This window comes from Nuphar pumila, chromosome 11, assembly GCF_984573655.1.
Source record: "Nuphar pumila chromosome 11, dmNupPumi1.hap1.1, whole genome shotgun sequence".
Lineage (NCBI taxonomy): Eukaryota > Viridiplantae > Streptophyta > Magnoliopsida > Nymphaeales > Nymphaeaceae > Nuphar > Nuphar pumila.
The window spans coordinates 4,077,318-4,102,542 of record NC_143259.1 but is presented as its reverse complement, the minus strand read 5'-3'; the positions used below and the strand labels follow the sequence as shown (position 1 = coordinate 4,102,542).

The following is a 25,225-nucleotide window of genomic DNA, read 5'->3' as shown; positions in this document are numbered from 1 at the left end:
AAATCTGGGAGCACTTCCCGTAGATAACACTTCATGCTGTGGGGCAGCTGAATCTGAATCTTTATTAGTACTTCCCGACAGATTAAACATGGCTTCATGTTCCAAGAGCATGCTTTTGAGCTTATCAAAATTGGGTTACGGAGAACAGTCAACATACATAGTCGCAAACATATCATATTCTGAACCCAAACCACTAACAATTTTCATGCAAATGTCTTCGTCTGATACAGGGGGCACCCACTGCAGCAAGCTGATGAGGTGCTCCAAAATAGTAGAATTACCCTCTTTATCTCTGCAAACTCCCCTTTCAGATGATAAATCTCAGGAGTGGATATTTGCTCAAACCAACGATACAGGGTCAACCACAGCTCTCTAGTGGACACCCGTAGGAGCCTGCAACAACACCTCTTTCAAGGGAGTGACCATAATGAAAGCCACAACAGATTGATCATTTTTCTTCCAAGAAACATACTCAGGTTTTTTGACGGTAGAACCTTGAGATGGTTGTTGTCCTTCCTTAACCCCTGCAGACACAGTGGACTCGTCCAACACAGGTAGAGTCCCGTTGAGATGCCCCATCAAATCTAAGCTGCTGATGAAAGGGGTGATTTGCTTCTTCCATGTAATGATTGAGAAAGGAAGAGTTCAAAGTAGTATGGGAAGACAACATATTTAAAAGGGAATAGGGAAAATCAAGAAACATGATATCAAAAGAAATCAAAGCAGAAAAGAAAAGCAATATTCTGAACAGATTTGCAGGCACAATCTATTTTTTTTAATAGGAGAGGATATGTATGTGGAAACAAAAGGAAGTAAATATCAAGGAAAAAACACGGTAAAAGAAAGAGGAAAATGTGAAATCAGGCAGAAATAACAAGGAAAAGAAAATCAGAGGAATCTGATCGGTGAGGATGCTGATGGCCGCAGGTGCAGCCCTTTTTTTTTTGGAATCAAGACTGGTCTGAATATATGTGACGACCAGCATAAACGACCCTTTAACCTTTTTTTTTCTTGGACCATCCTTTTTCTTTTTAAATAGGGCTTTAAACGATAGCACCGACCCCTTGAATGATCAGATCTGTCACAGATTTGATAACTGCAGAGAGGAATCAGATCTATGATAGATCAAAGAAATATGGGAAGAAAGAGAATAAAGAGAGAGAATAAGAATAGGAAGAATAAGGAACAAGGATAGGTAGCAAAGAAAAGATGAAACTTATCTGGAATGAAACAGCAACTTCAATACGCGGGGACTTATGTCTCGCCCTGCTCTGATACCATTTAAATACCTTGGGATACGTGCCTGCCTGGGAGATCGTGCATTGGGAGAAGGAGGATTAGAAGAAGAGATATTGGCAGCCAAACAAAGAGGACGACCCATATGGTATGGCTCATGTCCTTTTGCATGTATAACTTTGTAACTTAAAGTACAAGATTGCCCTTGGCTAACTTACAAAGCACATACCCCAATCTAACTTAAATGACTATATTGCCCTTTACAACATATGACTATTCTCAACATATGGTCAGTGGCACCTGAGTCAATAACCCAAGTGCTGAATGCTAACTGAACAAAGGCTTTTATACCTTGATGGGCATGATATGATGTGATAGTAGTGGCCAATGCCTTGTCCTTTAACAACTTTGCATTCTTCAATTCAAGCTCCTCAATCCTTTTTCTCAAGACTACATTTTCATCTCTTTGAGATTCATCCTTCTTTTCTTGAAAAGTATTAAGGCACAGTTACCCCTAGGATTGGGCCTTCCAACCAAATTCCAACACAGGTCCCTGGTGTGCCTTCTTTTCCCACAATGTGTGCACTTGAGCTTATCCTTATCATCAATAAGGTTAAGGCCTCTACCTCGACCTCACACCATAGCTCCCCCTCTACCTTTGACTCTCTCGCCACTCCACCTTGGTGCATGAATTTCGCTTAAGAGGGCTGATCGTTCAATGCTTGATCCTTGAGAAGTAACCAATTTTCGTCTATCGTCTTCCCTTTGAAGAAGGGTATACACGGTTCCAAGTGGTTGGAACTTTTCATAGCCCATAATGAGTAACTTGAGATGATCATATTCATTGTCTAGACCATACAAAAGACTAAATACTTTCCTTTCTTCTAGTTACTTCTTTCCTTAGCACAATCCTAGCATTTTACTTTGTCATAAAGACCAAGTTCCTCCAAAAGAGTACAAAACTCATTATAGTACTCACTTATAGGCTTACCATTTTGTTTGCATCGATGAATCCTTTCCATGACATCACATTTCTTGGCTATATTTGACCTTTTGGATAGCATCGGTCACCTCCTCCCATATTTCCTTCATGGTCTCAAAATACATGTCTCTCCAATAGATGGTTCCATTGATTGAACCAACCATGACATAACCAAGTAATTATCACATTCCCAATCGGCAAAAGTGGGATCCCCTTCCAATGGTTTCTTTACTCCACCATTGATGTACCTGAGCTTTCTTCTAGCTCAAATGGACATCTTTACAGAGCGAGACCAAGCTTCATAATTTCTTCTAGAGTCTTCATTTATAGGGAAAACACCTCCACTTGATGATTTTGATTTGCAATTGGGATCTTGCATTAGTGGACCCTTAGCCTTTTCACTTGGATTGTCCATACTTTTGTAGTTTCTCAACCCTAGTACACACTTAGGGTTTTACTTTTACTCCACCTTCACTATGTATTCACCTCACCGTACATGCCCCAGTCCACACTTAGGGCCATGTATCACAAGTTCACAACTCAGCCAACCCCAGTCCACACTTAGGGCCATGCCTCACAGCCCAGCCACTTACACTATTTATTTTTTATTACCTTTGAACCTCTACACACAAATCCGATGGTCTTCTTCCACTCTTAGAAGCTGTTATCACTGAAAGAAACACCCAAAATTCCTTGAATCTTGAGGACATCATTCACTGCCATGGCTAAACAGATTTCTACACACTTCAACACATAAATGCTAGCAAATACAACTCTCACAGCAACCCAAAATATCACTATCTTCTCAGAAATTCAGAGAACAGCAAAACAGCCGGGCAGAAGCAAAATAGGTTGAAAATACATAGCTCTCAAACCCTTAAGCGAAAAATCCTCAAAAAATCACTACAAATCTTCTAAAATACCAAACTGGTGGGAGCCCTAAAATCCAACTGCTGAATCTCATGCTACAGCCCAGCTGTGACACCAACATCTGACGTTAGTTGATAGCCTGTGGATGCTGCTCTGATACCATCATAAGCTGCTTCTTTACAAGTTGCTTGACTACCCTTTGATACCGAAACTATCTGCAACAAAGGGTTATAGCAATAGGAAATAAAGCCGAGAGAAATTTAGAGTAAGGAAGAGACAGAGTGAAAGAGAACCATTGGCTCCATCGAGCCTCTCCTTTTTATTAAAGATGTGCAGTAAGTACAAAATTGGGGAAAGACAAAAATACCCCCATAATATTGGTATAACTCGCATTAAGAAAGTCAAAAAAAGTATGGTCAATTTCTTTGGGCTACTATGTCCTCCTCAACACAGCAGCACATTCAACTGGTTACGTTTAGATCACATATTGCAGTGCATAATGCTTAGGTGCTTTGCTACTCTTCTGAATTTTATTGATGCTTTATCCCAGAAATTTTTTGTAATGATATAATGTTAAAACAGCTTGTGGCATCATGTTTTCTGCTATGGAGAGAGTGCCAATCATCGACTCCTCCAAAGATGACTACCAACTGGAGGAGTGTGCGGTTGTTCCCCATTCCTTCTATCATATACTTGATCCACAACAATGTATAGTTTGCTACCCTGATTTATGTGGATACATCAACATATCAGATAATGGGTAACCTGAAGATTGTCACAACTGGGATATTGTTCAGGTACCACACTTGTTTTGTATGAAGTGAGTTTAGATTCTGGGATTCAATTGTAATTCTATCTACACGTTAAATTTTGGTGTATAATTTCATCTTCTATGGTATAAAAGATGATTGAACTAAATTGCTACTGTTTCAGCATGTTCTTGAGGAGGAAGTTATCAAATCTGCTGTGGATGGCCATTACGTTACTAGCTGTGGGCACTACAAGTCAGGTTAGTTGCAGAATATTGCAAAATCACTTGTTGGCATTTTAGCTCCCCCCCCCCCCCCCTAATATGCCTTCATTAGTTTTAATTGTTTAAAATTTTGTATCTTATTGTGCCCATGGAATTGATTCCTCATTCATATGCTGTACATTCTTTCTGCAGTATGTCATGCACTGTTTGGTGCCTGGTACATTATATAGAACATTGTAGCGTTCAATGTTGAAAGGAAATAACCAATATTGATCTTTACTTTCTATTGGCGAGGAAATAGTTACAGCAAGCAGATCTTTTCCAGTTTAGATTATTTATTGTTTTTTTTTCACTTTACTTCCCTAGATGATTGCTAAAAATAATAGATCATTGAATTAGTGGTCGGAGTTATAGGGTTCAGCAGATCATGTTGCTAGGTGCTAATCACTTTGATCTAGTGTAGGATCGTGGTTCTGTTTTCCTTTTTAACCTAAAACAAGTATTTTTACATGGACAAGCTTCTTTTTGGTATAAATTATTGTTAAAGAGTTAATAAGCATATTATGTGAGGAAACATGATTTAGTTGGTCCATCTAGTTCGGCTCTTACTCTTTTGTTATTTTTGTTAATATATATATACCCGAAATACCCATGGTCTTTTCATTGTAATAGGCGTCAGCCCATTAGGGGCTGACCACCTTTTTTATTCATTTTATTTTTTGTACTTTTTTAGTCCTTTTGCTTTGTTATAATTATATGCTCCCAACGGTCATAAATATGACATCCCCATCAGCTAAGTGTGTTCCTGCAAGTCCATAAGTGACGTGTGGTGGATTTAATCCATTTCATTACATCATGGTTTCTGAGCTTTGGTGCTCTTGAGGCAACACTCCTATAATATCAAGAGGAGGATCTTGATAATACCAAGAGGAGGATCTTGATAATACCAAGAGGAGGATCGTGGGCTTCGTGAAACATCAAAGCGTGGATCGTTGCATCGAGAAGTGCACTACCTCTCAATCAATTGTGTTATCTTTCTTTCTCTCTCTTTTGATTCTCTATCTCTCTCTGCTTTCCTTTCATTGTAAAGAAATGGAGAATGAAAGTGAAGTAATCGTCTCTATTCCCGTATGCCTAAATGATACAAACTATGTGATGTGGGCATCCATAGTAAAGCACAAAATATGAGAAAAAGGTCTATGGGGTTTGGTGGATGGTTCCGAAAAGGAACCTAAACTTATTCTCACCAAAATTGAGAATGAAAAAGAAGTTGCTCTTCAGGAAGAAGAAATGTTTAAAGCCGTTTCCGATAATGAAAAGAAATGAAAAGAATGGCGGATGAGTCATTCGAAGATCATTGGATGGCTCATCAATAGTGTGGACATTTACAAGTGCTCTAGCTTAGTGAAATTTGATTTTGCTAATGATGCATAGAAATATCTTAAAGACACCTATATCACAGGGACTCGGCAAATCGGGTGCCGCACCCATATCGACGCGACGTGGGTGCGCGTGCGGGTGCGGCATCCAGTGCAGGTGCGGCACCCTGTCCGGTCAACCCGACCCTTGGTGCGGTCAACGCACCTAGGGTCATTTGTGTCCAATTTTTAGATTAATTTTTTTTTTCGCCAGATGAAATATGCTTCGGAGGGGAGGATTAGGGCAATTTTTTTTGCCCTAATCCTCCCTTCGTCTCCTCTCCGACTCCCTCTGCTCTCCGCCAACCCCACCGCTGCCGCCGACCGCTCCGTCGGACCTCTCCAGGTATGCCCCCGACTCCCTCTGCTCTCCTCCTCTCCTCTCTGTCTTCCCATGCACTGCATTCAGGCAATGTCAAACAGGCTGATGTTGAGAAGCCGGTGGGCGATCGAGATGCTGTTCCACTGTTATGTTAGAGGACTTTCTGATCCCCAAGCACAAACAAGGTTCTCGATCGAGGCATAAGCAATGTATATTCAATCCCCAATGCATATTTCACTTGGAAACCGTGTGTCTCATGTGAGAACTGTGAGAGTGGGATGGCATCCTGACACATCTTTATCAAATGAGAGGTGTTGTAGGGATTGAACATATTGAAGAATCAGTTATGTATATACAATAGACCTGATCTGCTTTGGGCATGATGTGCTCCGTGTCACAACCCAACATTAGGGATGTAAACGGTTCGTGACCAAGTTTGCCTTGCCTTAATCGGGAATACAAATCTAGCAACCAAACCCATTTAATGGACTCAGATTCAGGTCAGGTAGGGGGTTGCACCCAAACCGTTTACATCTCTACCCAACATGATAAAAGGCATGAAGTTAAGGTGCACTACCCAACGGTACTGAGAATGCCCTGTGTTACATGTCAAAGGTAACGTGACTGATGTTTAGTAGTACAGACTCTATAAAGAGTAGCATATTTTGCATCTGGCCTATCACAAGATAGGGGAAGAAGGAAAATTGACATACAAAATGAAAACATTAACACCACAGAAGAATGAGACAATTTTATTATTCCCAAAGTTTGGTGAATTTTCTATCTCCAATGTTTTTTTTGCAAATGTAGACACCGCCACATAAAGGATGCTTCTTTTGTTTGTATTATTAAAATGCTTGGAACTATAAGGTATGCAGAAAGTTTTTTTCCTTCTTTTTTTTGAATGTATGCAGAAAGTTGGTTCAGGGTTAGTGTGCAGAAATTGATCACAAAGTTGCCCTGTGATGCACATGCTGACAAAAAGTGAAAGGTACATGTTATGTGATGCATCTAACTCTAGGATGCGAAGGTAAGAGCATTACCAGTATCATCAAAACCAGAATCCAAGGTATCACATTGACAAGTAGGAGCGATGAAAGTTTTTTTGGTTCTACAGGGATACTGGGATAATTGCACCAGAAGGCTGTTAGAATTCCACCTTGGTACCTGTATTGAGAAAACGAGAGAGAGAGAGATGAAGAAAAGATTACAAGAGGGGCGCTGCGGCTCACGATTTCTTCATACAGAAATCGTGACCTAATGGCTATATTAATACACTTAAGTTTACATTTTGGGTCGGGTTGGGTCTGGTGTAATATTCGAACCCGGATACAAATCGGGTCTGGTACAAGATCCAAACCCGAAACACTGTTCACCTTTTTCACCTCCCCTCAAGTTGATCATGGTTATGGACCATGCACAACTTGCCTTTAAACATCCAAAAACGATCCTTTGTTAACCCTTTCGTAAATAGGTCCGCAACTTGTCTTTCAGTATTGACAAACTCAGGCTCAATCTCTTTTTCTTCAACTTTTTGTCTCACAAAGTGTTGATCAATCTCAATGTGCTTAGCACGACTGTGATGTACTGGATTGAATGACATGTTTATAACACTTTGGTTGTAACATAGCAAGATAGTGTGGGAGATCTTTTCTCCTACTTCAGTTGGTAGATGTCTGATCCATGTGGATTCGGTAGTAACAGCAACCATAGATCTATACTCAGCCTCAGTACTTGATCTAGCGATAGCCTTTTGTTTTCTACTGTTCCAAGAGACTAAATTTCTTTCAATAAAGACACAATATCCTGATGTAGATCTTCGTTCGTCAGGATCTCCTGCCCAGTCTGCATCACAATATACAGTGAGTCTGTGCTCATCTTTGCCATATGACTGTGGTGAGTATATCAATCCATCCCCAATAGTCTCTTTCAGATATCTAAGGATCCTCTTGACGGCCTCCATATGTCCAGTACGTGGTGCATGCATAAATTGAGACACTTGATTGACTGAATAAACAATATCAGGTCTAGTGAATGTGAGGTACTGTAACATTCTTATTATGCTTTGATACATGGTGGGGTCATCACACAGATTTCCATCATGAACACTAAGTTTTTGATGAAGCACACTCGGAGTTCCCAAAGGTTTGCAGTCTTTCATGCATGCCTTGTTGAGAACATCTACGGTGTACTTGTGCTGAGTAAGTGTCAAGCTATGAGCCTGATTATCAACTTCTACACCAAGAAAATAGCGCAGAGCTCCAAGATCATTTATTTTGAACCTCTGACCTAGTAAGTCTTTTACTTCTTGGATGTGGGCCACAGAGTTTCCTGTGATAACAATATCATCGACATATATTAATAACAGAGTGGTCACAGTCTGACTTCTGAAAATAAACAATGAGTGGTCCAGCATGGAATGTGAAAATCCATGTTTCTGAATCTCTAGTGAGAAGTTGTCAAACCAAGAGCGAGATGCTTGCTTCAGACCATAGATAGCTCTTTTTAACCTGCACACGAGTTTTACAATTTTGTTCTTGATATCTAGGGGGTTGCTCCATGTACACTTCCTTCTTCAAGTCCCCATGCAAGAAAGCATTTTTTACATCAAGCTGACTCAACTTCCATCCATATTCAACAATCAGAGAAATAATAATTCGAATTGTTCCCATTCTTACAACCGGACTAAAAGTCTCATCATAGTCTTGCCCTGCTTCTTGAGTGAATCCTTTTGCCACAAGCCTTGCCTTGTATCGTTCAATGGTTCCATCTGGCTTGTACTTTATCTTGTAGACCCATTTACATCCAATAATATTTTTGTCAGGTGGTCTGGGAATAATTTCCCAGGTTCCACATTCATGCAAGGCTTGCATTTCATCATTCATGGCTTCTACCCACTTGGTAGAAGTGGTTGCCTGATAGTACATAGTGGGCTCATCTTCCTTATTGAGAGCAGTTAAAAAGAGTTGAAGATCCAAGGAGAAGTTATAGCTAACCCACCTGTCAATGGGATGTCGTATGCGGCTTGATTTTCTGACCTCAAGAGTGTGAGGAGTCAGATTGCTGACTGAGACATGATCTGAATGGCTTGATGTTGTCGGTCTCTGTCTAGAATAGACAATGCCTTTGTACTTGCCCGGTACTTTCTTTGAATTCTGTGGCCTCGACGTCTCAATGTTCTCAAACATCTCTTTTTCTTGCTGCACGCAATCTGATGAACATGCTTCATTGGAGCCAGCAAAAAGTTCTGAACTCAACCAAGGATAGTAAACTTCAGTTGGTATATTCGTTGCATCAGCTCTGTCATCAAAATTTTGTTCATCAATGACAACATTTCTTGAGATTCTGATACGTTTGTTAGTGAGATCATAACACCTATATCCTTTGTAGTCAGCTGCGTATCCCACAAACCTACACTTCTGGGCCTTGTCCTGAAACTTGTTTCTCAGGGACCGATCAATATGCACATATCAAACACATCAAAAAACACGCAGATCATGATAACTAGGATGAGCTCCAAAGAGACACTGATAAGGAGACTTATTTTCCAGAACGACCATGGGCAATCTATTTATCACATGCACGACAGAATGAAAAGCTTCTGTCCATAGGTTGACGGGAAGATTTTTGTCATGAAGCATACTCATGGCACTTTAAATGATATGTCTATGTTTTCGTTCAGCAATGCCATTTTGTTGAGGAGTGTGAGGACATGACACCCTTCTTCCTATTCCGTTATTTCGAAGAAAAGAAATAAAATCACGGGATGAGAATTCCCCACCTCCATCACATTGGAAAAATTGAATGGACTCAGAAAATTGATTTTTGACCAAGGAAAGAAAATTTTAAAACAAAGAGAAGACTTCTGACTTATTTTTTATGAAATATATCCAAGTGTATCGAGAATAACTATCAACAAAGATTAGATAATATCTGCTTCCAGACCCAGAGACAATTGAGGCGAGTCCCCACACATCAGAACAAATAATCTCAAAAAGTTTTGAAGCTCTCTTATTAATGAAATGGAAAGACAATACATGACTCTTGCATGGAAGACAACTAGAACATTTATTACTATTCTCATCCCCATTAAGACTTTCTTTTGGAATGAGATTACTAGAAACAAGTTTCTCAATAAAATGACTCCCACAATGTCCTAACCGACTATGCCATAAGAATGGCTTATTACATTTAGAGATACTAAAAACACTGGCAGAAGAGGATAAACACGACTCTAATGAAGGCTTCGAAATCAGGTGAGCAGGGCGAACATCATGACATGGAGCTTCTTCAAAGACATACATGTTGCCTCGTCTCTTTCCTTCAGCAAATGTTTTCCTTGTGCGTAGGTCCTTGACCTGCACAGAGAAAAGAGTGAATTCAACTGAAGCATTATTATCATCAATAAGTTTGGAGACGAAGACAATATTTTTCTTAATGTCAGGAGCATGAAGAACGTCAGAAAGGGTAAGAGTGGAATGTGACATGGGAATGATAGTCTTTCCAACATGAGAAACAAGATGGTGGGATTCATCTCCAGTGACAATCTTACTTTTTTCGAAATAAGGAATAGGGTTAGAAATTTTACCTACATCGCCGGTTACATGAGTTGCTGCCCCTGAATCGACAAACCATGTGCCTTCATCACTCTGCTTCAATTTTAACTCTGACAAGACAAATATCAGCAAATCTTTAAATCTCTCCATTGTCTCTGGTATTTGTGAACTTTCTTTTGGTTTCTGTCTGCGGACCCTTTCCTTTATTCTCTGGATTATGCCAACAATTCACCTTGATATGCCCCTTCTTGTTACAAAGGAAGCAAGTAAGAATGGATCTTGCTCCCTGCGCATGAGCTGACATGTTTGGAGTGGGAAGCAAACCACGCCCTCCGTGTCCACTTCTCCCTTGTCCTCCTCGTCCCCGTCCTCTATCATAAGTCACTTCTGTGGTCAAAACTTCTTGAGTATTTGGATGATTATGAGTTTCTTCATAGAATCCCTTCAGAGTCATTTCATATTAGATCAATTTGGCTCGTAGCTCATCGAAGGTGGGAAGAACAGGAAGGCACAATAGTGATGTAACTATCATATTGTAGTCAGATCCCAATCCACTCAGAGTTTGTTGCACCATGTCATTATCACTAACAGCACACCCTATAACTGCAAGCTGGTCTGTGATGATCTTTATCTTGTTCAAATATTCCATGATGGTCATAGAATCTTTTCTTAGCAACTGAAATTTCCTTTTTAGAAAAACCACCCTTGCTTGAGAAATCTGCGAATACGTCTGAACCAGTCGTTCCCAGAGTTGTAGCGCTGTACAGTTGTTAGGAATGGCAATGAGAATCTCTTGAGACAGAGTTGATGTGATGTATGCAACAACTGATTGATCTTTCGTTTTCCAATTGAGAAATTCAACATTTTTGACATACACGATTGAACTCGCCCCTTGGTAATCTTTTTCTTCTCTCGGGATAAATTCTGGTGGGACTGAAGTGGTTCCATCCAGGTGACCTAAGAGGCCTTGACACCTTATGAAAGGAATAATTTGTCTCTTCCAAATCAAGAAATTTGAGGTGTTTAACTTTTCAGAAATGAGGAGGGTTGCGGTAGGCCTGTGACAGCCAACATAAAAACTTAGTCATACCCTATGAATATGAACCAATATGAGAATTTCGTTGGGACGTTCCCTACTGAGTGACGCGCTGTACTCTATAGGCCCGGAGGCAGTGATAAATGGGCAAGGGTTGCTAGGTCGTCGCTCGGAAGCGATGCGTCACACCGGGTGTGGTGTCAAATAGGCAAGGGTTCCCTCACTTTGTTGGACGGGTGGGGGTAAAGAAGTTAGTCCAAGACCATAAAATTAGGTTAGCCACTTGGAACATAGGGTCTTTAATTTGTAAGTTGGTAGAGTTAGTAGATGTTATGTATAGGAGAAAGATTGATATTTTATGTCTACAAGAGACCAAATGGGTAGGTGAGAAAACAAAAGTGATAGAACCTTGGGGATATAAGATTTGGTATACAAGAATAAATAGGAATATGAATGGAGTAGGGATTGTTATGAGTCGTGAGTTTATAGATAATGTAGTTGAGGTCCGTAGGAAGGGTGATAGGATTTTACTTATTAAATTAGTATTAGGTACGGATATTATTAATATTATTAGTGTTTATGCACATCAAGTAGGTTTAGATGATTCCATTAAGCAACAATTTTGGGAAGATTTAGATGGAGTAGTACAAGGGATATCTTATGGAGAAAGACTTTTCATCGGCGGTGACCTTAATGGGCATGTAGGCATTAGTAGGGATGAATTTGAGAGTATCCATGGAGGCTATGGTATAGGAGAAAGAAACGAAAGTGGAGAAATGATTTTAGATTTTGGTTTGTCTTATGGTATGATCTTAGCAAACACTTGGTTTAGGAAGAGGGAGTCTCACCTAGTAACATTTAAAAGTGGGGTTAATACTAGTCAGATAGATTTTTTCCTACTTAGAAAGAGAGATAGGGGTTGTTGCATCGATTGTAAGGTTTGTTAAAATGTAAAACTGTACATATATGTATATATAATAATATTATATTATTATATATATATATATAAATACATTTTTAATTTCTTTCTTTTCTGTATTTTTTTCCTTTATTTTTATTTTTTGTTTTTATGTCATCTAGTTCAGTTTGAACTAGAATGACTGTTGCTAGTCAAGTCCTGTCCAGACTTGACTAGCAATAGAGCTGTTGGACTGACACAGTCCAACAGCTCTTAATAGAGCTGTTGGACTGACACATTCCAACAGCTCTAAATAGAGCTGTTGGACTGTACCCAACAGCTCTATTGAGTCCTCTTTCAGCTGTGTATATAAAGGGATGCAGCCCCTCTTGTATTTTACTCCAATGCTTCTTAAGCAATTGGTTTTTCATATCAATAAAGAATACATTTTTTATTTTTATTTTGTTTCCAGTTATACCCTTTTTAAGGGTTATGCTTTAGTGTCATTCTTGACACTTGCTCTTGTTAATCAAAGCTCGTGTTTCGAAGATCCCCATTTCATTTCATGGTATCAGAGCCGCGGAAGTACTAAATCTTGAGGAAAAGCTGCCTCGGTTTCCGTGCCCGTTTGCAAAAGTGTTCGCCACTTGAAGAGAAGTGTTTTATCACTTCATTGGAGAAGATTTCACATCTTGTTGTATTGTTTTTTTTTTTTCTTTCTTTCTCATTTTTCTTCTTGTTTCTCTTCTATCCCTATTCTTTCTCTCCTTGTAATCGATGGATGACAATGATAAAGTCACCATCATGCCTATGAAACTAAGCGATACGAACTATGTAACATGGGCTTCAATCATGAAGCACCATATATGGGGAAAAGGCTTATGGGGGATTGTGGATGGTTCCGATTCGGAACCTAAGCTATCTCTTACTAAAAAGGAGGGAGATAAAGAGGTCCCTCTATCGGAAGAAGAGAAAATCAAGGCTATTGCCTCATACGAGAAGAAATGGAAAGAATGGAGAATATCTCATGCGAAGATAATGTCATGGCTTATCAATAGCGTTGACATTAAAAAATGCTCAAGTCTTGCCAAATTTGATCATGCCGATAAGGCATGGGAATACCTTAAGAATATGTATTCCCTTAAAGATATTGCACACGTGTGCAACCTCCAAGAAAAAGTTCGAATGATGACACAAGGAGACAAAACTATTCGTGAATATTACAATGGGTTGTCCGAACTTTGGGAAGAACTTTCCCTTTTAGAACCAAAGTGGCATTGTGCCGAAGACATCGAGCTTCGTCAGAAACAACTCGATGCTGAACATTTTTACCAGTTTATCACTGGATTAAGGCCGGAATTTGAAACCACTAAATCGGCCCTACTTCACAGGGGAAAAATTCCTTCTATTGTTGAAACTATTGAAGAGTTAACAATGGAAGAAAATCGTCTCCGGAAAGGTTCTTTAAAAATTGAAGATGATTCCGTTTTAGCCGTGTCTAGACCAGGGAATCATGTTCGATCATATAGGCCTCCTCACTTTAACCGACAAAATGGTGACTATGATAAGAAGAAAGTTATTTGTCATCACTGTCATGAACCGGGACACTACAGGCCACAATGTCCCAAACTTAAGGAACTGAGAGAAAAAAGAGCTGCAATTGCTGGATCGGAGCCTAAAGATCAGGATGCACCAGTTTCCCTGGCCCAACTAATGGAGATTCTTCAGCCTCTCATCAAAGGTGCCTCTTCCTCATCTGAAGCTTCAACCGGCGCAGCAGCCTCATCTTTTTCTGATTTAGGTAAAATTTCTTGGCTTCTTGACTCTGGTGCATCTTTTCATATGACCCCAAATAATCAAAGTCTATCCAAATGTGTTAAAAATAAAACAAGTGTGTCAAAGGTCTTTACTGCTGATGGGACTTCTCTTGAAATAGAAGGAATAGGAAATTTTGAAAAAATTTATAAAACAAAAATTTTTTTTATTCCAGAAATTAGACATGTTCCCAAATTAAATTTAAATCTTTTATCTGTATCTCAAATTTCTGATTATGGGTGTAATATTTCTTTTTCTTCTCATGGTTGTTGGGTACAGGATCGCCAGTCAGGCAAGCTGATTGGGGAAGGCCATAGAGAAGGAGGGCTCTATTACATGGATTTTTTGGAAATGCCGAAGAAAGCTTTTTGTTATAATATTCAAAAAATAGAGTTGGAACTGTGGCATAAGAGACTTGGTCACCCACATATAGCCAAAATCCAACATTTTCCAAATCTAGGGAAATTTTGTAACTCTGAATCATTTGATTGTAAAGATTGTATTCTCGGCAAAATGAAAAAATTACCATTTCAGAACAGAACCTTTTTCTCTTCAAGACCACTTGAATTAATACACTCGGATGTTTGGGGTCCTGCACCAGTAATTTCTAAAGGAGGATTTGTTTACTATGTTATTTTTGTCGATGATTTCTCCCGACATACGTGGATGTACTTTCTCAAACATAAGTCTGAAGTATTTTCATACTTTCAAACTTTTCATAATATGGTTAAAAACAAGTTTCAAAATGATATTACTATTTTTCGCACAGATTCAGGGGGAGAGTTTTTATCCACAGATTTTCAAAATTATCTTAAATTGCATGGCATCACACATCAAAGATCTTGTCCTTATACACCTCAACAAAATGGACTGGCAGAACGAAAACATCGCCATATTATAGAAACCACTAGAACTTTATTAATAGCAAATCAAGTCCCTAAAGACTTTTGGGCAGAAGCTGCCTTAACTGCCACCTATCTCATTAATAGGATGCCATCTTCTTCGTTACAAAATATCACTCCCATTGAAAAACTTATGAACATTTCTCCAGACTACTCTAGATTAAGAATATTTGGGTGCAAATGTTTCATATTTACTGACAAAAATGATAAACTTTCCCCTCGTGCGATTCCCTGTGCCTTTTTAGGATATGCTGAAAACCAGAAAGGTTATAGATGTTTTGACTTCAAAAATAATAAACTATATGTGTCTAGAAATGTTTCCTTTCTTGAAAAGGAGAGCTTCTTTGATTTTAGAAAATTAAAAGACGTCACTGAGTACTCCTTTTTGCTAGATCTAACATCAACATCTGATGAATATGACCTTGATTGTAACTTTGATGATGATCACAGAATTATTGATCTTAATGTTGAAAATGAAGAAGTTCATAGAGATACTAGTATTCAATATTCCAGGCGACAAGAGTCTAATACTCCATGTGCACTTGAGAAATATTCTAACATTCCAACTAGACAATCATCCCGAATCTCGAGGCCTCCAGAAAAGTTTGTATCATACGAGTCTTTCTCACCCACATATAGGGCAGTTATTGCATTAATTCACTCATATGAAGAACCATCCACATATTTTCAAGCAAAAAATGATATCAAATGGATAGAAGCCATGAAAGCTGAATTAGATGCACTTGAAAAGGCTTCTACATGGAATATTCAAGATCTTCCTCCAGGGAAGAAAACTATAGGATGTCGATGGGTTTATAAAATTAAAACCAAGAGTGATGGTACTCTTGAAAGATATAAAGCCCGTTTAGTAGCCAAAGGTTATGCCCAAGAATATGGGATTGATTATGAAGAAACCTTTGCTCCGGTGGCTCGTATGACTACTGTCCGAACCTTAATTGCCTTAGCTTCTATCAAAAAATGGTCTATTTTTCAAATGGATGTCAAAAATGCTTTTTTAAATGGAAAGCTAGTTGAAGAAGTATATATGGAACCCCCTCCTGGTCTAAGTATTCCTAAGGGTAAAGTCCTTCGCTTAGAAAAAGCTCTTTATGGACTTAAACAAGCACCAAAAGCTTGGTATGATAGGTTTAGTCGTGTTATGATTGATATTGGTTTTCAATTCTGTTTAACTGACACTGCTTTGTTTATTAAGAATTCTGATGCAGGGATCATTGTGCTTCTTCTCTATGTGGATGATATGATCATCACCGGAAGCGATAAACAGGGAGTTGCAACAATCAAAACACTTCTTAAATCTCATTTTGAAATGACTGATTTGGGCTTGTTGAGATATTTTTTAGGCATTGAAGTTGCTTATTCTCCTAGAGGATATTTATTATCTCAGACTAAATTTGCTTTTGATATTGTTTTCAGGTCTGGTATTACTGATGATAAGAAAGTTGACACTCCAGAAGTTGTTAATGTTAAAATGAAGATTGATGATGGAGAACTTCTTGCAGACCCTACTCCTTACAGACAGCTTGTCGGGGCACTTTCCTATCTATCCATTACCAGACCAGATATAGCACATGCTGTTCATACAGCAAGTCAATTTCAACATGCTCCTACTTCTGTTCATATGGGAGCAGTCATGCGTATTATCAGATACATCAAGTCCTCTCTTTCACGAGGACTTTTCTTATCTTCCTCCTCTTCTCTTGATTTAATTGCATATACTGATGCTGATTGGGGAGGTGATCCCAATAACAGACACTCAACCACTGGCTTTTGTGTCTTTTTAGGGGAATCATTAATCTCGTGGAGGTGTAAAAAGCAGCAGAAGGTATCTCTCTCATCCACCGAAGCTGAATACAGAGCCATGGCAACCACGACCATGGAAGTAGTTTGGCTCCGACGACTGCTTGCTGACATGGGAGTTGAAGCAACAAAGGCTTCACAAATGTGTTGTGACAACAAAAGTGCGATCTACATTGCCAGTAACAGAACATTCCACGAACGCACCAAACACATCGAAATGGATTGTCACTACGTCAGAGAGGAATATCTACACGGGATAATTGATCTGCCATATGTCACTTCAGAATATCAGTTAGCAGACTTCTTTACAAAGCCTCTCGCTGCTCCCCGATTTCACTTTCTCTTAGACAAACTTTCGCTCATTGTACCGTAAGTTTGAGGGGGAGTGTTAAAATGTAAAACTGTACATATATGTATATATAATAATATTATATTATTATATATATATATATATAAATACATTTTTAATTTCTTTCTTTTCTGTATTTTTTTCCTTTATTTTTATTTTTTGTTTTTATGTCATCTAGTTCAGTTTGAACTAGAATGACTGTTGCTAGTCAAGTCCTGTCCAGACTTGACTAGCAATAGAGCTGTTGGACTGACACAGTCCAACAGCTCTTAATAGAGCTGTTGGACTGACACATTCCAACAGCTCTAAATAGAGCTGTTGGACTGTACCCAACAGCTCTATTGAGTCCTCTTTCAGCTGTGTATATAAAGGGGTGCAGCCCCTCTTGTATTTTACTCCAATGCTTCTTAAGCAATTGGTTTTTCATATCAATAAAGAATACATTTTTTATTTTTATTTTGTTTCCAGTTATACCCTTTTTAAGGGTTATGCTTTAGTGTCATTCTTGACACTTGCTCTTGTTAATCAAAGCTCGTGTTTCGAAGATCCCCATTTCATTTCAAGGTTATATTAGGAGAAAGTGTAGCTATACAACATAGAGTCTTAATTTTAGATCTTAGAATTAGACAATGCCGCAAAAGGGATAGACATATGATAGATCCTATAAGTAAGTGGTGGGCACTGAAAGGAGCTAAACAAGGAATGTTTGTAGAGCAAGTAGTTAAAGAAGCTGATTGGTGTCTCGAGGAGGATTCAGAATCAATGTGGAATACGATAGCGGGTGGCATGAGAAAGGTGGCTAAGGAGGTATAGGGTGAGTCTAAAGGCGGTGCACCGCTAGGTAAGGATACATCATGGTGGAACGAGGATGTCAAATTAGCTATTAAGGTTAAAAGAGAGTGTTATAGAAATCTAAGTAAGAGTCGTGATAATGAGAATTTGGAGTACATGATAGCAAAGAAGGAAGCTAAAAAAGTAGTTTGAAACGCGAGAGATAAGGTATATAAGGAGGTTTATGACAAGTTGGATACCAAAGAGGGCGAGAAAGATATTTATAGGCTTGCAAAGATGAGAGATAGGAAATCGAGGGATCTGGGTATTGTTAGATGTATCAAAGATGAACGCAAAGGGTTTTAGTCAAAGATGAGGAGATTAAGGAGAGATGAAAAGATTATTTTGATAAGCTATTTAATGGAAGTCATGCTCAGGATCTTGGAGATTTTATCCTTTTCATGAGATGAATCGTGACTTCATGCGCAAGATTCAAAAGAAAGAAATTGCAGAGGCTTTGAAGAAAATGAAATCAAGAAGGGCAGTTGGCCCAGATGGTATACCTATCGAGGCTTGGAAATGCTTGGGAGAGAAATGTTTAAAATGGTTGACAAATCTTTTTAACAAGATTTGGCGGACAAATAAGATGCCTAATGAGTGGAGGAAGAGTACTTTGGTGCCTCTATATAAGAATAAGAATGATATACAAGATTACACAAACTATCGTGGTATAAAACTCATGAGTCATACTATGAAACTTTGGGAGAGGGTGATTGAGTCTAGGTTGAGGAAGGTTGTCATGATATCGGAGAATCAATTTGGTTTTATGCCTGGAAGATCAACTATGAAAGCTATACATCTTCTTAGACAACTTATTGAGAGATATGGAGAGAGGAACAAAGATTTGCATATGGTTTTTATTGATTTGGAGAAGGCATACGATAGAGTACCTAGGGACGTTCTCTGGTGGACAGTGATGAAGAAAGGTGTTTCTCTCAAGTACATTAGTATAATTAAAGATATGTATGAAGGCGTAGTAACCAATGTCCGCACTTGTGGAGGGGTGACAACCAATTTTCCTATAACGGTTGGGTTACATCAAGGATCTGCTTTGAGCCCTTTCCTATTTGCTATAGTGATGGATGAGCTTACGAGATCAATTCAAGAAAATGTGCCATGGTGTATGTTGTTTGCTGATGATATTGTTTTGATTGATGAGTCTAGAGCTGGGGTTAATGCTAAGTTAGAATTATGGAGACAAACATTGGAAGCAAGAGGTTTTAAGTTGAGTAAGAGTAAGACTGAATATATGGAATGTCAGTTTAGTAAGCAACGAAGTAGTGATGGAAGTGTAGTGAAGCTTGGTGAGCAAGAAATACCGGTGGATGATTGTTTCAAATATTTGGGATCTATCATTAAAAAGCATGGAGAAATTGATAGAGATATAAATCATAGGATAAAGGTTGGGTGGATGAAATGGAAAAGTGCAACTAGAGTCTTGTGCGATCGTAGAATGCCATTGCGATTGAAGGGAAAGTTTTATAAGACGACTATTAGGCCCGCTTTACTATATGGTATGGAATGTTGGGCTGCCAAGAGACATCATATTCAAAAAATGAGTTCTGAGATGCGTATGCTGAGATGGATGTGTGGAAATACAATAAAAGATAAGATTCAGAACAAGGAGATACGTAAGAAGGTAGGCGTTGCACCAATTGAAAATAAGATGAGAGAGAATCATTTACGGTGGTTTGGACATATTCGGCGAAGGCCTAATGATGCTCCGGTTAGAAGGATGGAGAAATAGAAAAATATATTAGTTAAAAGAGGTCGGGGTAGGCCTAGGAAGACATGGATGGAGGTGATAGGAAAGGATATGAATGCTTTGAACCTCACCGAGGAAATGGCATTGGATAGAAATGATTGGAGGAGAAGGATTCATGTGGAAGACCCAGAATGATTTTCTTTTTTGGTTCATATCGCCGACCCCAATTGTTTTGGGATGAAGGCGTAGTTGTTGTTGTTGTAACTTTTCAGAAACAAGCTGGTTGAGAAGACTTGAAGAAAGGTTTGATTAAGAGTGATAAGAGTCCATTGAGAATTAGAATCAACAAGAGTATCCACAAAAAATTCTAACTTTTTTTTTTGGAACAGAGGGTCGTAAATTGTCAGAATCAGAGGATGCAGGAACTGATGTTCAACTTGTGAAAACTGCTATTCAACGACGTGTGAAAAACACCTTCACACGTTAAATATATTTGCATAAATAAGAATCAGGAAAGGAACTATACAGTAAACATATATTTGAATGTGCAAGTACGAGGAGAAGGGTGCACACAGGAAGATCGAACAAACAAGCAATAAAGAAATGTCAAACAGGCAATATCAATAAAATGAAATAGGGATCGTGATTGGTCTGGTGTTTCACGTGAGTCGATCTCAGCGATTCACGTGAAACACAACCACTCTTTTTTATGGTTTGGGTTCACGTGAACAGGATTCACGTGAGCCTCAGATCCATGAGAGAAACAGACCCACTTGAGGTGTGGGTGTACAAAATAATTCAGGAAAAGGAAGAAGAATGAGGGAAGAAGAAGAGTAGATAAGGGGAGAAGCGAAAAAAAAAAACCTCAAAATTTCGATTGAAACACTGTTCACCTTTTTCAAAGGCATTTGGACAAAGTTTCCATTATTTCCTACTTTGATCAATTCTCAATGTTGTTAACTGATAAAACTTAAAAATTATATTTTATATATATATATATATATATATATATATATATATATATATATATATATATATATATTTTGTCACACCCCCGCACCCAAGGTTTTTGAAAGTGTCGCACCCTCGCATCTGCACCCATGTGACATAGAAAGACAAAGATATTGCTCACATATGTAATGTTCAAAACAAAGTAAGAACTATGACCCAAGGAGAGATAAACATTACAGAATATTACAATGCACTCTCTCTCTTTTGGGATGAATTGACTCTTCTTGAGCCAAAATGACATTGTCCCCAAGATGTAGAACTTCGTGAAAACCAAATAAACATGTTGCATTTTTACCAATTTATTAATAGGCTTAGACCCAAATTTGAAGAGACCAAGTCGGCTCTCCTTTATAGAGGAGATGTGCCAACCATAGTCGAAACTTTTGAGGAGTTAACTATGGAGGAAAATAGATTGAAAAAAATCATTTGATCCAAAAGAAGAATAATCCGTGCTTGATATGTCAAAGCCCGGTAACACGACTAGGAGTTATAACCTCATCACTTTGTGATATAAATAGAGGCATTGGGTTTCTGTTGATTTGCAATGCCTTTCCACCAAGATCTAGAATCTGAAATTTTATTTGGATCCCTTGGTCTGGAGTCTGGATCCTTGTAATTTATATAGACCACTGTCACCGATATTGCCGATATTTTGAAAATATCGTGATATTATCAACTATTTCAAGGTAGCCAATAATATCGAGAATATGTCATGATATTTTCAAAATATCGCCATAAACAAAATACCGTGGTAATATCGCAATATTTTTTGAGAAAGTTTATTTATTTATTTATTTAAAGTTTGCATTTCCTATTTTTTTGTTTCTTTTATATTTTAAAACCTTTAAAACATGTTTCTTTATATTTTTGAAAGAAAAATAATGCAAAATTTATTATTTTCTTAGCTTTTTTACTGTTATTTATATTTTTTTCAATTTTTTAGACTACTGAGATATTCTCGAGATTTATCAACTTTTGAAAATCTCTCGGAGAAATACCCTCGCGTAGAAATTACCTTTAATGATACAGATGACTGATATAGACAAACAAATATTCTTCTGATTGATATCACATGGTTCTGTGCAGAAGGGGTTTGGGACCCGGTTTCAACCGGTTCCGACCGGTTCTGGGCTCTAGGACCAATTTTCTGGGGTACTGGACCCGGTTCAGCCCCAATCCCAGGTTATTCCAACCCGGATCGACCCATTTTTTGTCCCAAACCTATCAGGTTGGACCCAAGACACCATTTTTATCCATTTCGTGCAACCTAAACCCAGACTGGACTTAATTGGACTTGGGTGAAGCTCCAGATACCTCTTGGGCCAGATCAAAACCAGATCCAACAATATTTTGGGTCTGGATTGAGTTCAAACCAAACATTTTTTTACCCCCAAACCCGATCCATAACACAACCTATCCTATTCTAGGTCCGACGTCTCGATTGGTCATGATCCAATCGGATCCAAACTACCTAAACCCAAATCTTGTACTAGACCCATACTTGAATCGGACCCAGATCCAACCTAACCTAACCCCAACCTTGAACCCATCAATGCCCATGCAAAATTATAATTGGATCCAAGTGCATCTGCAATTGGATCTTTCTATCCTGACCCATATACTGCAGTCTGATCCATTTGGTATTGTTTTACATCAGCCACCTAGAAGCAACTGGGCCTACATGCTTTCCCTATTCAAATGGTCTACAAAATGGATCCTGCCATCATCAGCTCCTCCGAATCAATGCCTAGAAGATCCACATCTGCCGAAGATTGCACTATTTCTGTGGTCCTCGAAGGTAGACTGGAATTGGGAGAAACAAAAGCAACACCAGACTCGAGGTCGAGTCTTTTCCCAACCCGGGGAGAATGATGCAGGAGTGGAGCAACGTGCAATCTGGGTCTAAAGGATCCATTTGGATCCAGCTCTTAGTTTAAGTTATTATTTTAGTTTTCATCTAATTCTGGATCTTAATTTGTAATGTATCTATCTTAGGTCCAATTTAGACTTAGGGTTTTGGTTATTCCCTATAAATGCTTGTTGTAGGGACTTTTGATAGGCAGACTTGATGTGATTTCTCAGAAACCCTTTATCTTTCCCTTTTCCCTATTCATATTATTTTATTGTTATTGTTATTGTTATTTTCCTTTAATTAATTTGAATTTCCAGTTTCATAGTTTAATTCGTAGTGTAGTTCCGTGAATCGGGCAACTGATTTGCATCACATTTTTATCTTTCTTATAATTTAAATTTTACACTTGCCATTTCAGGTAAAAGGTTGTGGGGAGGCCTATTGTGATTCACTTTTCTCAGCACCTATACAGGGATACTTGCTTGGAATCTTATCTGCTTGTCTTTCAGCACTAGCTGGTGTCTATGCAGAGTTTCTTTTGAAGAAAAACAATGATAGTCTCTACTGGTAAAATGTACAATTGTATAGGTAGGTATTCCTATCTGTCCCCAGAATCCTGTATATATCTTGTAATGTCTGGAATGAAATATTGCATTACAACTAGTTGCTGTGCTTTTGGCTTATATTTGCTGATGGTCATTCTTTGTTTTATTATATACATGTTGGATGGAAATTATGCTGCAGATTTGGTGCAAGTTGGATGGAAATTATGCTGCAGATTTGGTGCAATCTTCAACATGGCACGACTTCTTTTAGATGACATCAACAACAAATTTGAAAATGGCCCATGGTGCCAGCGTCTTTTCAATGGGTACAGTATTACAACATGGTTGGTTGTGCTGAATTTGGGGTCCTCTGGGTTGCTACTGTCATGGTTGATGAAATATGCTGACATTATTGTTAAGGTAATCCCTCAAAGTTTTACAGCTTTTGAGCTACTGTAGCTTAAAAATCCAGTTGTCAGTTCCTTGCCTATTTACTCTTTCAATATACAATGCTGCCTCTATTTATTGGCTTGGTGCAACTAGGAGTATCAAACCCAAAATTTTGATGCCATCTGGCTTGCATCTTAAAGATTGTAAGTAAATGACAAATCAACAACAAAATGTGTGAGGTGGTCCTTTGGAAACATTAGGATCCCATTCTTTTTTCATGATCATATTTAATTATGCAACTAGTTTTGGATATGAATAAATGTTCAACATTCAGACAGCTTTTCTCCTGAGATGAAATCAATTATTTCTGTTTTAGAGGATAATGTTTCATAACTGGTTCATCCTTGTATATGGTGCTGGACTCTGGGAATGATGTCATGCACGTGTTTTGGATTTGTCCTTTTACAAATCAGCAGCGTCTGTGTATTTTTTTTCTTATTTCAAGGACATAGTGATGGTAAGAATTGCACTTCTGCAAGTCTACCCAGTCATCAGATCTCTTGAAGCATGCATCAGAGGGACTCTTTTTTTTTGGGATAATGGTGAGAAGCCACCATTATGGGCTGAGAGGTGCCAGGTTGATGTGGCCCTGTTTCATTTTCTGCAGTGTAAAGCTCTATGAGTACTTCCCCCTGCCTACAATTTGCCGTGGGCTTTGGCCTTGTGGCAAGAGACACACGCCTTGAGTGTCGACGCCAACGTCCTTCAACTTAAACTCCTTAAGCCGACCCACCTAGTAAATCTCTTGAAGCATGCATCTGAAACATTATGTGAACCTTGAATGAACTGCATCATTTATCTTGTTTGAGTTTATGAGATCAAATTGTTGTCCAAGCAGAGCAAATAATCACGGGCTTTGTTTTTCATCAGGTTTATGCAACCACAATGGCGATGCTGCTGACTATGGTCCTGTCCATCTATCTCTTTGATTTCAGGCCTACAGTTCAGGTTAATTTTTTCAATAGAACAATCTTGTTTTGACCGTGCCACTTGTTTTACTTGCACAATTAGTACTTGAAATCTTTTACTTCATTTGGTTATTCTTTTGCTCATGTGTTGCTAACTATCTTATGTCCTATTCATCGGTTTTACACAGCTTTTTCTGGGAATTATTATCTGCATGATGTCCCTCCATATGTACTTTGCCCCTGCTCATATGCTGGGAGATTTGCCGTCAACACCAAAACCAGTACCAGAGCCCATGAATGAAGTTAAAGTTGAAGCAAGAACCGACTCCTGGACATCTTGTTTTGATTGAACAGGCTATTTTTTTTACTACCTCCCATTCAAGCATCCACATCAAGCTTGTGCTTGCCTTCCTTTTCAATAAAACAGATCATGATCATATTGTGAATGGGCATGTCTAGCTGTATTATTTTTGTGCTGAGCTTCCTGCTAAGGTCACTGAAGTTAAAAATTGTGTTTCTTTTGGGCAATGTGAAATCTTACTGCATTTGGTGATTTGTGAGGTTGGTCACGCCTGATGTTAGGGCTGGTAAAGGAGCCGAGCTTGGGGCTGTTCGGTCTCAACTCATTAAGGATATGCCTCTGCTCGGGCTTGGCTCGTGAGCTCATCAGGAGCCGAGCCCAAGCTTGTTATGTGCCAATCATGAGTTGACACACTTAAAAAAAAGTTTTTAAGTGCTTTTAAAACTA

At 38.6% G+C, this 25,225-nt stretch overlaps 1 pseudogene across 1 annotated transcript in view; it reads left to right on the top strand.

Annotated features, from left to right (window-relative positions):
• The window catches only part of LOC149821682 (CMP-sialic acid transporter 1-like), a 31,741-nt pseudogene extending 6,776 nt beyond the window's left edge, over positions 1–24,965 (top strand). The window contains exons 3-8 of the transcript XR_016426053.1: positions 3,671–3,885; positions 4,022–4,097; positions 22,993–23,162; positions 23,353–23,539; positions 24,440–24,517; positions 24,666–24,965. The product of XR_016426053.1 is annotated as a CMP-sialic acid transporter 1-like (transcript). The remainder of the gene's footprint in view (positions 1–3,670; positions 3,886–4,021; positions 4,098–22,992; positions 23,163–23,352; positions 23,540–24,439; positions 24,518–24,665) is intronic.
• The last annotated feature ends 260 nt before the right edge of the window (positions 24,966–25,225 follow it).